At 46.7% G+C, this 17,566-nt stretch overlaps 1 non-coding gene across 1 annotated transcript; it reads left to right on the top strand.

Moving 5' to 3' along the window:
- The first annotated feature begins 6,808 nt into the window (after positions 1–6,808).
- LOC131920222 (U1 spliceosomal RNA) lies at positions 6,809–6,969 on the top strand. The gene has a single exon (XR_009381569.1). It is a non-coding gene; the product is annotated as a U1 spliceosomal RNA (small nuclear RNA).
- Positions 6,970–17,566: the final 10,597 nt, after the last annotated feature.

Here is a 17,566-nt window from a genome sequence, read left to right as displayed (position 1 = left end):
GAAAAACTTAAGCTACAAGGGAGGAAGTAAGGAAGGAAGGAAGGAAGGAAGGAAGGAAGGAGGGAGGGAGGGAGGGAGGGAGGGAGAGGGAGGGAAGGAGGGAGGGAGGAAGGAAGAGGGAAGGAGGGAGGGAGGGAGAGAGAGAGAGAGAGAGAGAGAGAGAGAGAGAGAGAGAGAGAGAGAGAGAGAATGAATTTGAAAATAAGCTCGAAAAACAAAATAACAATTCCAGAAAGCAGCTTCTATGACTGTGTTTATTTTAAGTACAAAAATCTAAAGTTGAGCCTGAAGAGTTTTTGTACTGGGTGTTTGGAGAAGGCTTCTCTCAGATCTGTGCTCAGAACCCTGCCCAGTGGCTCAGGAACAGTACTGGGTCAGAAGCTGATTAAACAGTTAACCATCAGGCCATGTCTTTGCCACAGTCTGGGTACAGCTGAGGGATTGGACGAGGATTCTGGGACCTGTTGTCACGAATGAGGCAGAAAGAAGGGCTGAATAAGCAGCGTGGTACCTTATCTGATGGTGGGCCAGTTCTCTGTGTGTCATTTTGGCCATATGATTCATGGGAGCTTAGACTAGAACAAGAGGTTTAGAGAAGCCGGAAGTCCCACTGAGCAGCCTTCCCCTGGCCCGACTGTGATGCTAGCTGCTGTTCAGGGATCACCCAGTCAGATCACACCACCAGCCACAGCCCTGCTTCACGGACAAGGACACACTGGCCAAGCCTTTAGCTCTCCCTACACCACACCCTTCACAGTTTTGTCTTCATTCTGTAGGTTACTGCGTCAAGTGCTTTAGCTAACAAAACACTGGCATCTGTCATGTTGCCAGAGGTCTAAGACCTGCTTCTTCTCTCCTGAACTGTCAGTGACTCCTCCAAGCCAAGCGTCTGCCATCTTGGGAGTTCAGCTATGGCCCCTTGGCAAAAGAATTATAGTAGCTAGGCTTGTTGATGATTTATTTGCACTCATAGAGGGTGGGGAGGGTCATGAGACCCTTACCTGAGAATCCAGCCACTCTCTACCACTTGTACACAGTTCTGCACATGGCCTCAGGGAGGAGCTAGATTATATAGTCCCAGGAAGACCAGGAAAGGAGGCTGCTTTATCTGTGTGGCTACAGGGAAGCCTTCATCCCCGCTAGGTAAAGGCTTTCGCCTTGTAAGTAACCCCTCACCTATGCTCTGTAAAGAGACCTAAAGAACTCATTGGTTCCCTAGAGTGAACTTTGGTAGGACTGTGCCTTAGTTTATCATTGGGAACTGGGAGTGGGGTAGGCATTGCTTACATTTCCTCCTGGAAGAAATTTAAGCAACAGCCACCATGACAAAGACCTTCCTAGGCTAGGCCTCGGGTCCCAGGAAGAAGAGAGACAAAAGCAGCAGAGACACCATAATCTGACTACCTGTTGACACACACAACCATGAGAATAAGTAATTATTGCCATAAGCTATTGAATGTTGGAGTACCTGTCTACGCAACACGGTTGTAGCAAAATCTGTATTGGCTGGGGTTCTCTAGAGGAACAGAACCAATAGGAGATTTTATATTTAAATACAAAGGGAGATTTGTCAGGTTGGCTTACAAGATTGGAGGCTGCGTGGCCTCACAAGGGCTGAATGCTGGAGGGATGGAGAACCTAGCAGGGCTCAGTGCAAGAAGCTGGCAGCCTCAGAACAAGGAGACCAGTGATGCAGCCCAGACTGAGGGATATAGTAGATTATTATTTTAAGGTGTGTTAGTTTTGTTTATGTTGCATTTGTTGAACTCTGTGAAGCTGTGTTACTGTGCCTGTGTGAAACACCTGATGGTCTATGAAGAACTGGCCAATAGCAAGGCAGGAGAAAGGATAGGCAGGGCTGGCAGGCAGAGAGAATAAATAGAAGGAGAAATCTGGGAAGAGAGATTGGAGATCTAGCAGCCAGAGGAGGAGGAGGAGGACTCTAGGATCAGTCACCCAGCTACACAGCAAGCCACGGAGTAAGAGTAAGATTTACAGAGTAAGAGAATGGGAAAAGCCCAGAGGCAAAAGGTAGATGGGATAAGTTAAGTTAAGGAAAGCTGGCTAGAAACTAAGCCAAGCTAAGGCCAGGCATTCATAAGTGAGACTAAGCCTCCGGGTGTGAATTTATTTGGGAGTTGGGTGGCGGGCCCCTCCAAAAAGACCAAAGACCAACCTACAACAGAGGGATGCCTGGAAGCCTCTGGAAAGCTGTAGCAGAAGTCTGCATGAAAGGCTGGCATCCTCCATTCCTGCTTTTACTTCATATGGGACCCCTAACCTATTGGATAGTGTCACCCACATAGTGTCTTTCCTTCTCAGTTACTGCCCCACACGTCAGTCCTCCCTAGAAACTGCTCACATGTACACTCAGAGGTTAGTCTTACTACTCCTAGGTATCTTAACAATCAAGATTAATTGTCATAAGAACTAGACACCATCTCTGCAAACACTCTGAGACCTACATCTTTCAGAAGACCTCTGTCTTCATCAGTGTTCTACTGCTGTGAAGAGACGCTATGACCACACCGATGCTTATAAAAGCATTTAATTGGGGGCTTGCTTACAGTTTCAGGGTCAGTTCGTCAGCATCACAGCAGCAAGCATGGTACTGAAACAGTAGCTGAGAGCTACATCCTGATCTGCAAACAGAGAGCGCGAGACAGGGCTTGGATGGGCTCTTGAAACTTCCAAGCCCATCTCCAGGGACACACTTCCTCCAGCAAGGCCACATTCTCAGCCCTTCTAATCCTTTCAAATAATGCCTCTCCCTGGACTAAGCATTCAAATATATGAGCCTATGGGGGCCACTATAGCCTCCCTGTGTTATATAGTACTGTGTCCCAGGCTCTGTGGGGTAGAAGAGCCGCCCTGCAGCCCTGGGCCCAGGCAGGGCCTGACCAAGGACTTTTGTGAAGCACTAGGTATGCTAGTGGGGGTTGGGGGTGAGGAGAGGCTGGAGATAAAGGGTTACTGAGGAGTGAGTGTTGTGTGCAGAGGTCCTCCCTCTCCCTCCTCCCTCTAGCAGATCCCAGCAAGCTGCTGCTGCTGCCTTTGCACAGCCTGATTGGCTACTTGTATGAGCAGTTGCCAGCTCAGTCTAGGAGGAAATTCCATGCTGTCAGCCAGAAGCACAGATTGTTGCAGGAAAAATGACACAACCCATCCTCTGGGCAGAGGTGCAGATCATGACACATTTCCCCACCCTCCTCCACAGCTGGCGGAAGAGGGTGGAAATGTTCCATGGAGACTGCAGACTTTCCTCGCTGTCGTCTTATGACCAAACAAGGCCTCATGGCTCCTAGTCCGCACTCATTCCTGGCTCCCTGTTCTCTCTTCAGAGTGGCTTATGTAGGCCCTGTGGCTGAGCACATACAAGAATTGGGCCCAGGTTTCCCTCTGAATGGCCTTGCAATGAAATCAGATTCCCGAAAGTGGCACTGTCCAGCTGAGATTTCAAATCTCCAAATAAATGACACCATGGTAAACACACACAACACACAAAATACATACATGCACATGACACACACACATACATAAAACACACACACAAAACATACAACACATGCAACACACACATACACACAAAACACAAATACATAAAACACACACACATACAACACATGCAACACACACACACACACACTGCTTGTTGGTGCAAAATGTTTGTGACATAAGCCACATACCACCCGTCTGAGGTCCAAGGGTGACCTAACCACTAGGAACTCTGCTCTGACCTGGCACACTCCTTTCTCAGCTCACTCCATTGTTCCTGTCAATTTCAGACACTGTCCCATTTGGATTCAATTTTTTTTTTATAGGGTCTCAGTCTACAGCCCTGGCTGGCCTGGAACTTGTTATGTAGACCAGGTGGCCCCAATCTGCATTTGGATTTAATTTAATGAGTACTTATCAGGCTCCTGTGTTGAGCAGAGCACTGGGTGGGACTCTGGGAGAATACAGTAAGTAATTAACCCAGGATCTTCCCGCAGAAGCTTGTGGTTTAGACAGAAGGGGGAGCTACCAGCGGTGCATGTGAAGAGACCAGGCAGGATGATGGTGACATGGGTGGGCGGCTGGAAGGATGCCTGGGCCACAAAGGGAGATCAAAAGCATGAAGGCATTGGGTAAATAACAATATCTAGGGAAGGCTGCCCAGAGCAGGGGGATTTTAACAGAGGAACAACAGACAAGGTGGAGTTTTCTGTGAGCCAAGAAGTTGGAACACTTCCCTGGAGTAGAAACCGCACCGGTTTGTGCTGCCAACGGCAGGAGGTAGACATCTCCATCCCATAGTGCACAGCTCAAAGTCCCTACCCCTCTCATTTAAAGGGGTGTATTCTGAAATATTTTACCCTCATGGCTTCAAGGATGAATATCAAGTGTTAATATCCAAAATTAAATTAAAATCACTTATCCTTCGAGTTAATTTTTTGGTGTTTCTAGGATTGAACCCAGGACCTCTGGCAGGCTCAATACACACTACACCACTCTCCTAGTTAGGGTTTTCATTGTTTCCATAAGACGTCATGACCAAAAAGCAAGTTGGCAAGAAAAAGGTTTATTGGGCTTACACTTCTGGGTAATAGTCCATCACTGAAGGAAGCCAGGACAGGAACTCAAACAGGGCAGGAACCTGGAGGCAGGAGCTGATGCAGAGGACATGGAGGGGTGTTGCTTACTGGCTTGCTCCTCATGGCTTGCTCAGCTTGCTTTCTTATAGAATCCAGGACCACCTCCTCAGGGATGGCACCACCCACAATGGGCTGGGCCCTCCCACAATGGGCTGGGCCCTCCTCATCAATTACTAATTAAGAATATGCTCTCCAGGTTGGCCCAAAGTTCAATCTTATAGACACATTTTTTCAATTGAGATTCTCTCCTCTCAGATGACTATAGTTTATGTCAAGTTGACACAAATCTAGCCACACAATCACTGAACTACATCTCAGCCTGTGGTAGTGTGAATGTAATTGGCCCCCATAATGTCATAGGGAGTGGCACTATTAGGATGTGTGGCTTTGTTGGAGTGGGTATGGCCTTGCTGGAGGAAGTGTGTCACTGTGGGGGTGGGCTTTGAAGTTTCCTATGCTCAGGATACCACCCAGTGTCTCAGCTGACTTCCTGTTGCCTGCAAGATGTAGGACTCTCAGATGCCTCTCCAGCACCATGTCTGTCTACATGCTGCCGTGTCCCACCATGATGATAATGGAGTGAACCTCTGAAACTGTGAGCCAGCACCTCAATTAAAGATTTTCCTTTATAAGAGTTGCCATTGTCGTGGTGTCTCTTCACAGCCATAGAAACCCTAACTAAGACACAGCCCTAGACTGATTCCTTAGAAGACCTCAAATTGTTCTGAGTCCCCATTGTTTTGGTAGATTGAGACAGTAATTCTGCCCAATTGTTAAAAACTCTGGGAACAGCAGGAAACCAGCCTGTCAACTGAAATTGATTAACTCCCTCACCTTGAATAACCTGCCCCACTTACCACCTCTCCTGGGAGACCATCTATCTACTCCAGCCAACTCAGGTCCAGCTGATTATGAGCAGTAATGTAACAAACATCTTCAGGAGCAAAGCCTGGGTGGAAATGACAATCCTATCTAACAGCTGGAGCAAATTAGATACAACTTTCACAGTCACACAGGAGTGGCGCTTACTTCTAGGCTAACAATTTGTCCATGGTGTCATCCTTACAGTGAGGTGCAGGGCAGGGTTCCAGACTTCCTCTCTCAAGTCTTAGATTTCCCTAAGTGGCTGAGTGGCAGGACTTTACTATAGGGAACAGAAACCTGTTTTTGCTCCTCATTTCCCATTGGCCATCTTCCCTTCTTCACTCTGTGAAACATCCTTCTAACCTCTAACTCTTGTTTAGATGTGTGTGTGTGTGTGTGTGTGTGTGTGTGTGTGTCCGTGTGTCCTTTCTTTGTCTACAGCTTGCAGGGTGAGGGAAAGCTCAGAGCCCCGACAAACCAAGTGTGATTTTGTGATGGTCTGGCTCCAGGCATTCAGTCCACAAGGAGATGGCATGTGCTTTTGTGCTGACTTCCAAATGGACACCTGGCCTTGATCACCCAGTCTCCAGATATGGTGTGTATTGATCTTGGGGTGCAAAGCAGCTGCTGACCTTGAAGGTGCCTGAGTAACCATGGAGACAGGAATATAAACACAGGTAAGTGTGCCAGAATCAGGTGTCTAGTCTCAGTTAAAGCAGCAGGTTAAAGCAGCCTTGACAGATGATAAAAGTATCACTGGGTCTGTCTCTGGTTGACTTGGAGGGCTGCGCTTCACAATGAATGTCCTCTGCCGAGCTTCCCAGTGAGTGTCCTCTGCCGAGCTTCCCAGTGAGTGTCCTCTAGCGAGCTTCCCAGTGAACGTCCTCTACTGAGCTTCCCAGTGAATGTCCTCTACGGAATCTCCATTGCATTGACTACTTGATCCTTCATTTTTTCCAGGAGTGTGAACTGGGAGCTGCTATGGGATAGTTGATGTTCAGGCATAGAGACAGCAGTGAGCTAGTCCCTGACCTTAGATAACTTGTCCTGAGCAAAGGCTGCTTAGACTGGAGTTTATAGGAAGCTTTCAGAGCAAACCCTGGGAAAGTCGTGGACAAACTGGAACAAGGCGGTTCCCCTGTTGAAGGAGGCCTATAACAAATACATAGTAAAATGCAGTCATTTCAAAAGGTAAGAGATAGGCATGGTGACTCAGGCCTGTTAAAGCATCTGGAATTCTGAGGCAGGAGAATTGTGAGTGTGTGTGTGTGTGTGTGTGTGTGTGTGTGTGTGTGTGTATGCACATTTCAACACTTACCTGTCAGGGGAGAGCCTATGACCATGAAGGTAGTTTTTCCAGGTGAGGCTTATCCATTGCACTCTGGATGTTCTGACCCTTCCAATTTACCCCCAAATGTGGGAAACTTGGCTACGTAATTTGTAGTAGTGGGGGACTTCATGCTATCCCCAAAGAAATAAAATTGAATAAAACCTTCAAATGGTAATAAATGCATTAAAGAAATAACATGTACAGATTGATGCTGGGAGGGGCCGGGGATCTGAGGAGATGGCCTGAAGTGCCGTGAAGCCCCGAACCTGTGGGAACAGGGGTAGACTGTACAATTGGAGGAGCAGAAGGCAAGCCAATGAGATGGGAAGGCTGTGTCTCCCAGGCCTCTGCAGAGTCCTACTGCTGACCCAGCAGACTCTCACATACTGTGGCTGCTTCTGTTCTAGGGACTTCCCACGCTAACTCATTCTGTCATAACATCACCCTGCTTCTGTCACGAGTGAGACCCTGAGGCACAGGAAGGTATGAGAATTCTTGTGGGGGCCACAGAGGCTCCATGGTGTGGCCTTATTCCATCTTGACTCAAGGTCAGAGAGTTTGAGCTTGTTTTGTCCCACAAGGTTGCATAATAGGATGTTTTGACCAAAGGCCTGGTTACCAGGTGTATTATACTTCAAGGCCTGTTTACAGGATGCTACTAGATGTTTTGGGAATTAAGTAAGTGTTCACACTTGCTTGTACCTTGAACCGTGATGTCCTTGGGGGGGTGGTGTCTTTTGCCTCTCTCCTTGCTGATGTATAAAAAGCTCATGAGGAGTAAACTCAAGGCCACTGTGGTATTGACCCAGAGCCCTCCTGACGCTATTCTGTGTCTCTGTCTTTTTCTTTCATTTCTTAATCCTCACTCCTCCCTTCATGGACTGTTCGATAGTCGGGTGGGGCCCGACAAATTCTCCTGTGACCAGAGAGGGACACCAGGGCTCCAGCCCACGTGACCTACCCGTGCCCTCCTCCTCACTGTGCCTGCTCTTTAGAAGATGGCCTAGATCAGATTCCAGTGTGTCCCAAATCCTCCCTTCATGTCCCACCTGCTTCAGACCCAAGTCCAAGGCATCAGTCTGTGAGTGGGCTTGCTACTGCAATCTCTCAAAATGGGCTTCAAGTGGTAGAACTAGGAAGATGGAAGTATAATGGCACAGTGGCTCCCCTCCCACCCCAAGACAGGGATTCTCTGTGTAGCTCTGGCTGTCCTGGAACTCACTCTGTAGACCAGGCTGCCCTTCAACCCAGAGATCCACCTGCCTCTGCCTCTGGAGTGCTGGGGTTAAAGGTGTGCGCCATCACCACCACACGCTGAATTTTTTAAGATTTAAAAATAGTTTCATGTATATGTGTCTCTCTGTGTGTATGCCACATGTGTGCAGGTATCTAAAGAAGCCTGAAGAGGGCATCGGATCTCCTGGAGCTGGAGTTCCAGCCAGCTGTGAGCCGCTAGGGTCCAGACTCAGGTCCTCCAGAAAAGGAGCCAGTGTTCTTCTCTGTGTAGCCTTTTAAACTTTCACTGTGCTTCATTATCACCCTCGATGTGCTGTTCTCATGACTTGCCGAGTGCAGCAACCATCCTAACTACCCAGCTGCCAAGGCTGTTACATCTGCAACCAAATTACTTGGTGGGGTATGGTTAACAGTGGGCTTTCTTTACCATTCCTGATAAAATGTTTGCTCAGCCCTGTGTGGGGAAATACAGAGCTATGGCAATAAAAATGAACAAGAATAATTTGTGTGTTGGCATTTCCACAATAGAATGTCAAATATTTCATCCCCCAGTGATACTGAGCCTTTTCATGTTCACTGTTATTTCTTTTATGAAGTGCTTTGTGTTTGCTTTATTATTAATCTTAAATGATGTGTGTATATTATATACTTTCTTCTTCCATGGTATGTTTCTCAATATTTTAAGGGCTGTCATAAAAATACACATGTCTTGAGTGCTGAGACAGTAGAGGGTCAGATGACTGAACAGTCTGTTGTAACTGAGCTTTCTTCCTGGAGACATTCCAGCCCACATTGCAAGCAATGACTCACCTTTTTCTTCATGTAAGGGACTTGTTGCTCTTTGTAGAACATAGTAATTAATTGACGTTGGCTCATTTATCCTATTTTTATTATTACCATCATCATTATTATTTCATCTATTTGAGACAGGGTCTTATGTAGTCTAGGCTGGCCTTGTAGCTGAGGATGGCCTTGAATTCCTAATCTTCTTCCTCCCAAGAGTTGGGAGTGACAGGTGTATGCCACCATGCCCGTTCTTTCCCATTTTTTTAGTATTCTTCCTTGTGCAGAATCTTTCCAAATCGTGGATGAGGCTTTTGATAGTTTTAATTATCAACTTGACACACTGAGAATCACCTGGGAAGAGAGTGTTAATGTGGGATTTTTCTATCTTAGGTCATCCTGTTGACACATATGTGGGGGATTGTCTTAATCACCTTAATTAATGTGAGAAGACCCACCCTAACTGTGGCCAGTGCCTTCTGGGGACAGCCCAGATAAAAGGACAGAAAGAAAGCAAGCTTTTCGTGTTTTGATGGCCTGGCCTTCCCGCCCATCTACCCTGTACCATTGCTGTTTGCTGACACTGGAACCAGCTTCCTTGGACTTCCAAGGTGAGTAGCCATGTGGGTGCTGGGAATCCAACCCAGAGCCTCTGGAAGAACAGATAGTGATCTTAACAATGGGGCCATCTCTCCAGCCCCCTGGGCTTCCAGTGTGGACTGAAGACCAGCAGCTCTCCAGGACTCCCCCAGGCCTTTGGTGTTAAAGTGGGACTGCTGAGGTACTCAGCCTCGTGGACTGACCAACTACCAGGTTCTTGGCTGGCTTCTCTGATAAGAAGCAGCCAGTGTCGGATTGTGACAACTATTCTGTAAGCCAATCTAATAATCATATATTCATCTTCTTAGTTCTGTTCCTCCAGAGAACCCCCACTAATACAAGGATGGATAATCAGAGCCCAGGTTAAACCGGGAGTCATCACATTTAAAAACTGACTGATTTCTCAGTGTGTGTGGGTAGGCGGTTGGGAAATCACTTGTGCCACGGCTTCTGTGTCTGAGGACAACTCTAGCAGTCGATGCTCTCCTTCTCCTATGTGGGTTCCAGGGATTGAATGAGACCATCGGGCTTGGAGGCCAGTATCCTAGCCCTGCTGAGCATCTCACCAGCCTGAGTCATTACATTTTAAGGGTACTCACAAATCACATGTTGTGAAGTGAGATGAGACGTCACCCGTATACAACATCAGCTGTGTGTTAGGCTTTTGAATTCTTTTTCCCATAGGTAGTTTTTATTAGCGTTGTTAATTGTACATGTGCTGGGATTCTGGGTGCTATTTCCGCACACACATTGACCTGCACTGACTAGGCTCACCACCCTCTTCTATCCTTCCCCTAGTCCAATCACAAGTGACTTATATTCTACTTTCAGGTCAACTTCAAAAAATATATTTATTTAATTTTCTGTTTCAAGACAGGGTTTCTCTGTGTAGCCCTGGCTGTTCTGGAACTCACTCTATACATCAGATTGGCCTTGAACTCACAGAGATCTTCCTGCCTCTGCCTCCCAAGTGCTGGGATTAAAGGCATGTGCCACCACCTCTGCCTGGCTATAATTATTTTAATTATATGTATGTGTGTGTGGGGGGGAGCTATGTGCTCCTGAGTGCAGGTGTCTGCCAAAGCCAGAAGCATGGGCTACCCTGGAGCTGGAGTGTCCAGTGGTTGTAAGGCACCCCATGTGAATGTTGGGAATTGAACTCTGTTTCTCTGCAGAACAGTATGCACTTTTGACCTCTAAGCCATCTCTCTAGTCCCTCAGATCATCATTTTTGGCTTCGACATATAAGAATTTATTTTTATTTTTAAGAAAGGGAAGGGGCTGGTCAAGAGCACTTGTTGCTTTTGGGAAGCACCCAGGTTTGATCCCCAGCACCTCTGGGGCCATGACTGTCAGTAACTCCAGTTCCAGGGACCCCAATGCTCTCTTCTGGCCTCCTCGGGCACTGCATGCACATGGTTCACAACCATACATCCAGAGAAGACACCTAACAAATAAAATTAAATTAAAATTTAAAAAGGGAAGGGGGCAGGGAGTATGGGGAGAGGGGCAAGTTAAAACAACTGTAATCACACACACACACACACACACACACACACACACACACACGCCACAATGAAACCCATTACAGTGTCTAAATAAATTTGATGATAGTAATAATGGTAACAATGATAATAATAATAATAAAGAACTAGCTTTTAAACCAGGCATGATAGTACATGTATGCAATCCCAACTCAGCACTCACTCAGGCAGCTGAGGCAGGAAGATTAAGAATTCCAGACCTGGACTGGAGAATAAGACCCTGTTCACAAAATAAAGAATAATAGGAAAAAAAGAACAGTTTTAAAACTTCCTTTTATGAAGGAAGTGGGGGGAGGAAGGAAAGAAGGAAAACAAGGAAGGAAGGGAGCGGGGAGCCAGGAAAGAGCTGTAACCAAGACCAAGCTTTGGCGTTTCAAAAACAACCTCAAAAGCAGAAGTGATGGCCTCAAGTCTCCCTTCTGGGAACTCGGCCGAGACTTCACGTGGTTTACTCGATGGCTCACAGCTAGTCTGAAGAAGACAAGGTAGGGCTCCCACAGTTGTCCCCAGGACAGTGGCTAAAGACTGGCTGATGTGTGGGGAATTGCCAAGGAGACCAGACAGCTACAGACAGGTGTTGGATATCACAGTTGTCACCTGACGGTTCTTTTACCTCTTCCACACCAAGAGAGGACAAAGGCCCTTCCGTATCCCTGGGAAGTTTATCACCTGTGATCTGCTAACTGAATTTCTTGGCATTTAGGTCATGGACTTGGAGCACAGGAGGGTGAAAAATGGCCCTACACAGTCTTGTCCAGATAACTCCCAGGCTAAAAAATGAACTCTAAGGTACATGGCAGAAGATGTGACTAAGTTGAGGATTTGAAGGGGAGCTGGTCCTGGACCAAGACGGACCTTGATGCACTCTGAGTCTTCTGCACACCGATGTTAGAGGGAGTGGCTGACACAGACTGAGGAGAAGTGGCGGAAGGCAGAGGCACAGAACGGAGCTGTGCAGCCACAGCCAAGGAATGCCGGTGGCCGCCAGAAACCCAAAGGGGCCACGCCTCCAGAGCCTTGGCTTCACTCTGAGCACTAGAACAGTGAGTGGATAAAGGTCTGTGGCCTTCAGCTGACCAAGCTTGTGGCCACTTGCATGCTCGCATCAGAAAACAGTGTTTGACAGGGCTGGGGCGCTAAGGAGGGACAGGAGAGGCTCCTTTTCTTGCATGCTTGGTGTGATGATTGGCTTTAATGCCAACTTGGCACAACCTAGAATCTCCTGGGAAGGCTCTTAGATCAGGTTTGCCTGTGGGCGTGTCCATAGGGCATTGCCCTATTGTGTTAGTTGATGTGGGAAACCCTGCCTGCTGCCTCCAGGGTCCCTGTGTCTGGGTCTTGGACTGTGTAAGAGTGGAGACAGTGAGTGAGCACTGGGAATGCACTTATCTATTCTCTCTCTGCTCTCAACTGTGATGTAGATGTGATGCTTCTGCCTTGATTTCCCTGCAGTGATGGACTTTAACTGGAAACTGTGAGCTGAGGCAACCCTTTATTCCCCACGTTGCTTTTGGTCATGATGTTTTTATCACAGCAATAGAAATGAAACGAGAACCCTAGGGGTGACTAGATCCTTCTCTGAAGTCATTGTACAGATGTTTCCAGAGTTGGTAGACAGCAATAACTCCATTGGGGGTAGACTTCCAAGGCAGCCTGTGGTCCACTTCCTGCTATTATCCCCAGTCCTGGCACTTGGCCTGGTAAGTGAATGTTGCAGATATCACTGAAGTTCCTGTTTGTGGGGTCCTAACCTAGCCAAAGCCCTTTAGACACAGAGAGTTTTCTGTAATTGGTAGCAGAAGAAGACCCAGCAAGCTGTGTTCCTGTTGGCCTGGGAGCAGCCAGTGTCTATGCTGTGAGTGACTCTTCTCTGACAGGTAGCAGGAAAGTGGGTATGTGAGAGCTAGAGCCAACAGGAAACGAATTCTGCCCACAACATCGTGCAGCAGACCATGGTACTCAGATGAGACACAGCCTCACTCAGTACCTTGCATTCCTTGGGAAAGAGCCTAGCCCTGCTCAACAAGTCCAAAGCTGCCAAGTTAGTGGCAATTTGTTCCATAGCTATAGATAATTTATACACATGCCTGTGTGTGGGACTGAGCTGAGTGGGCAGGGAGCGTGCAGGAAGAATTGCCCCGGGGTCCTCATCTCTGCATTCTCAATTTCCTCCACTCATCAAATACACACAGCTTATGCCTGGACTACCAACGCCACCCAGTCCTTGGCAGTATACCTCTAATTTGCCAAGGCTGATCCTGAAGAAACAAGTTCTTACCCCAGCAGAACTTATAGGCAGGAAGGTGGTAAATCATACAATATAGAGAATAAAGGCATCCATTCCCAGATGAGCTTCCATCTATAGACACATACGTAAACACAACCCCTAAGTGCAGCAGTACACACACACACACACACACACACACACACACACACACACGCAATCCCACACAAACACACATACAACCACCCACAAACACATACACATATCACATATACAACCCCACCAAACACAGACAGATAGACACACACACACACACACACACACACACACACACACACACAGATAGAGATAGATAGATAGACAGATAGATAGATAGATAGACAGACAGACAGACAGACAGACAGACAGATAGATAGATGATAGACAAGTGCCCCAAAGTACTCTGCCCATCTTCACGTGAACACCCTCAGAGACACACACCACTCTATCTAAGAGGAGAAAACCCCACACTGACTCAACTCAGAATAACCCTGTCCTCATGCCTCAGTGCTGCTCACTTCCTGTAAGTCTCCAGACTGGCCTGAGCCCTTCTCAGATACTTTGATGTGCTTTTCCTGTGCTTGATGATACATTCCTTCCCTTGCTCCTCAAAAGGCTGATTCCTTCTCTTCAATGTTTCAACTGAAGTAGACTCTCCCCCTCAAGACTCTTCCTGGCCACCAATCTGAACAGTCTCCTTGTTTGTCTCTGACCCCATCCTTCTGCACCGTTGCGGTAGTTTTTCACAGCTTGTAATTATATATTGATTTCTTTGTCTTCGTGTTTGACCACTAGACTATAGCTTTATGTATTATTCAATACTATTCGGGTTGCGAGCAACAAAATCAACTCTTGGCTTGGTCAAACTATAAAAAAAGGTGCCGTGGAAGTCAAAGGAAACCCCTGTCTCAGCAAGCTCAGGGATGATGACCACTACAGGAGCCTTCAGGCCCTTGCTTACAGTCCAACCACATTCAACATATGGGACACCCCACTCACATTTCAAATCCTTCAAGCATCTGTCAGGTCAAGTGAGGTAGAGTTCTTGGACATCCCTGGGCATTCCTACAATGGGCCAGCATGAGGTCCAGAAATCATAGTCCAATACACTGCTATCAGAAGAGGTGGGGTGGGAGAGGAGGGGGAGGGGGACTGATGTAGTCAGGGACTAGCTGAGCCACACCATTAATCTAATGTGGCTTGTATGAGGGCTTGGGTTAAGCAGCCTCCCTCTTCTGATTTCTTCACTTTCCTGCTGTCCTTGCATGTCTCAGAGAACTTCCCTTCCCCAGCAGCAGTCAAGGTCACCACTGCATCTAGGAAAACAGGCACACAGCAAGTCATCCATCCTGTCGGACTCCACAGGGTAGAGCAAGAAACGCTGAAGGCTCAGAAACTGTGGTGTGAATCCTGCTTCGCCACTGTGACTTTGGCCAAATCACTCAACCTGGGATCGACTTACACAAGCGGCAATCGTATTAGTACATTTCTGATTGGTTAGGGCTGGCAGGGGTGCACCAATATGATTGCCACTTGAGTAAGTCGATCCCAGGTGGAATGATCACACAGCTTTTAAAATTCCTTTAGTTGTGTGTAAAAGAACCTTCAAGCTTTTCTTGGGGGTCACAATTTTTGCCTGTATGTTGGATGTGCAGCCTCAGCATGCTCTTGTTGATTGCATTGTGTCTGGCTGTCTTTTACGGGACTTCTCTCAGACCCTAACACTTACAGGCTTGCTCCTCCTGACTTGCTCAGTCTGTTTTCTTATGTAAATCAAGGGATTCTGCCCAGGGGTGGCACCACCCACAGTGAATCGAGCCATCCTGCATCATTGGTTACCAAAAAAATGCCCCACAGGTTTGCCTACAGGCTGATTTTAGGGAGATACTTTCTCATTTGAGGTTCTCTCTACTCAGATGACTCTAGCTTTGACAAGATGACAAAAAACAAAACAACAAACAACAAAACTGACCAACACAATTTACTCCCATATGGGGGCCGGGGGCAAGCGTGTGCCGTGGTACCAGTGTGGAGGTCAGAGAGGAGCTTGTGGCAGTCAGTTTTCTCCTTCTACTATGTGAGTCTCAGGTACTGCGATACACCAGCTGTCTCCATCTTAGGCTTAAAAGCCATCTTATAAGTAAAGACAACTAAGTTCATTCCTGTTTATGGTTAAACCTCTGTTTCTCAAGGATTGGCTATGCCCCACCTGTAACCTTAACTACAAATGGTTCTGTACTGCCTGTTCCAGGAAATGGCAACCATGTCTTGGTTTCCAAAGGTTAATATGACCACCTTGTTATGCCCGTCTTGGAACCATGTCTTTGTTTCAGGAGTCTGTGTAGGACTGAATTGTTATGTTCTGCAGCTGTAACCCTGTCTATTTGCCTGACAACCCCCCACTTGGAAACTCCCTACTCCTGAGATATAAAGACCCCCATTTTCCCTGTCTAATGCTGATCTCTTGAACCCCTTCAGGGAGAGACAGTCTGTGTACATGAATAAAAAAGCTTGCTTTCATTAATTAATTGCTTGCTTTATTTAATTTGGCCATGATTTGAGTCAGTGGTCTTTCTCCTTGCATCTGTGGGTTTAACAATTGAATGCTAACCCTGAGGTTAACCATCTCACTGGTGCTGATAAATATTTTTGAGTAAGTGTATGCAGGAATGAATAAAATGGGGCTAAGGGGAACAAGAGAATGTAAGAGCATCTTGTGTTATCGTGTGTGTGTGTGTGTGTGTGTGTGTGTGTGTGTGTGTGTTTTCTTGGAACTGTGCTCCTCAAGACTGGTCTGCAGGCAAACTTGAGGGACATGTGCCCGCTCACCTGTCAGCTCCAGCTCTAAAATTACTAGCGAGATGTTTTTACTTTTTAAAATCTTGAGAAAACTGCAGAACCCCACTGGAAATTCTCAGGTTCCAGGACTTCAGCCACCCATGGCAGCTGGATGGGGAAGGGATGATTTTCCATACAATGCATTGGCTGAACCTGCCTATGAGAAGAACTTCAGGAGGAAGGAACTAATCCTCCCCCCCAAAAAAAATGATAATAATAATAACAACAATAATCACATTGTTGTTGTTATTATTCATGTATCTAAAATGAGTATCTGATGACTTAGAAACAGTGCCTGGCTAGTGGTATCATTCAGGATTTATGTCTCTTTTCTTCTTTCTCTGGTTTTTCAAGATAAATAGCTTAGCTGATACATGACCTTGGTTTCAGAACCCCAAACCTCACTGACGGACCACAGTGAACAGTGGCTCTCACTTTGAGTCTCTTCCTCTTCTGGATTGGCCTCCGGTCCCTAAACCTACATCCATCCAGATAATCAAGACAAGTACATAGTTGGGGTTTTATATATGCAGCTTTAAAAGGATGAGTGGTGGTGCACAGCACATTTCGATGACATTATTTTTAAAAATAATGGCTCTGCTGAGATATAACCCACAGAGCGTACAGCTTACCCGTTTAGACTGTACTTTGTCATTTTCCATACATTTATCTCACAGTTTCATGCACGCCTGACTATACATACCACCGTCTTCTCTACAAATACACTCTATTCCCTTGTGTGGCTGGTCCATAGTTTTCCTTCCTCAGTTACCTATCTGTCTGTCTGTCTGTCTGCCTATCTATCTGTCTGTCTGTCTGTCTGTCTGTCTATCTATCTATCGGTATATAAGAAAGGGGTGGGATGGAGAGGGTCTCATGTAGCCCAGGCTGGCCTTGAACTTTCTAAAATGACTATGAACTTCTGTTATTCATGCCTCCACCTGCCTAATGCTACAATTACAAGCATGTGCCACCATGCCCAGTTTTTGTAGTGCTGGGGGTTGAAACCAGGGCTTCTTATATGCTAGGCAAGTGCTCTACCAATTGAGCTGTGTTCTCAGGCCTTTCAGTCCTATATTGATGGGCATCCAGATTCCTGGCAGTTCTGCCCTGAATGATGGATACCGCTGGGTAGTATCCTGGCAGGATTTCCAGCTGTTCTGAAATCTACCTGTCCATTCCTTCACCAGCAGCTTGGGCTTCCATCCCAGTTATCATCAGCCATAACATCCCTACACACCAGGAGCTGTGTCCTCATAGCCACTGTGGTTTTAACATGTCCTCTGTGACTAATACATTATTAGTAGTAATTATATGACTGCTATTAATGAGACAACATCATGATAGGGGCTTGGCAGGGAAGATGGCAAGGAGCACTGGGGAGTATTTGAGTTTTGATTTTAATAGAACTCTAATTGTCAAAGCTGTGTCGGCAAGCTCTAACGGTGGGCACATTATTCAGCTGTAAGCCAAT

This window comes from Peromyscus eremicus, chromosome 9 (assembly GCF_949786415.1).
Source record: "Peromyscus eremicus chromosome 9, PerEre_H2_v1, whole genome shotgun sequence".
In the NCBI taxonomy this organism is placed as follows: domain Eukaryota; kingdom Metazoa; phylum Chordata; class Mammalia; order Rodentia; family Cricetidae; genus Peromyscus; species Peromyscus eremicus.
This window is presented reverse-complemented; position numbering and strand designations above follow the sequence as displayed.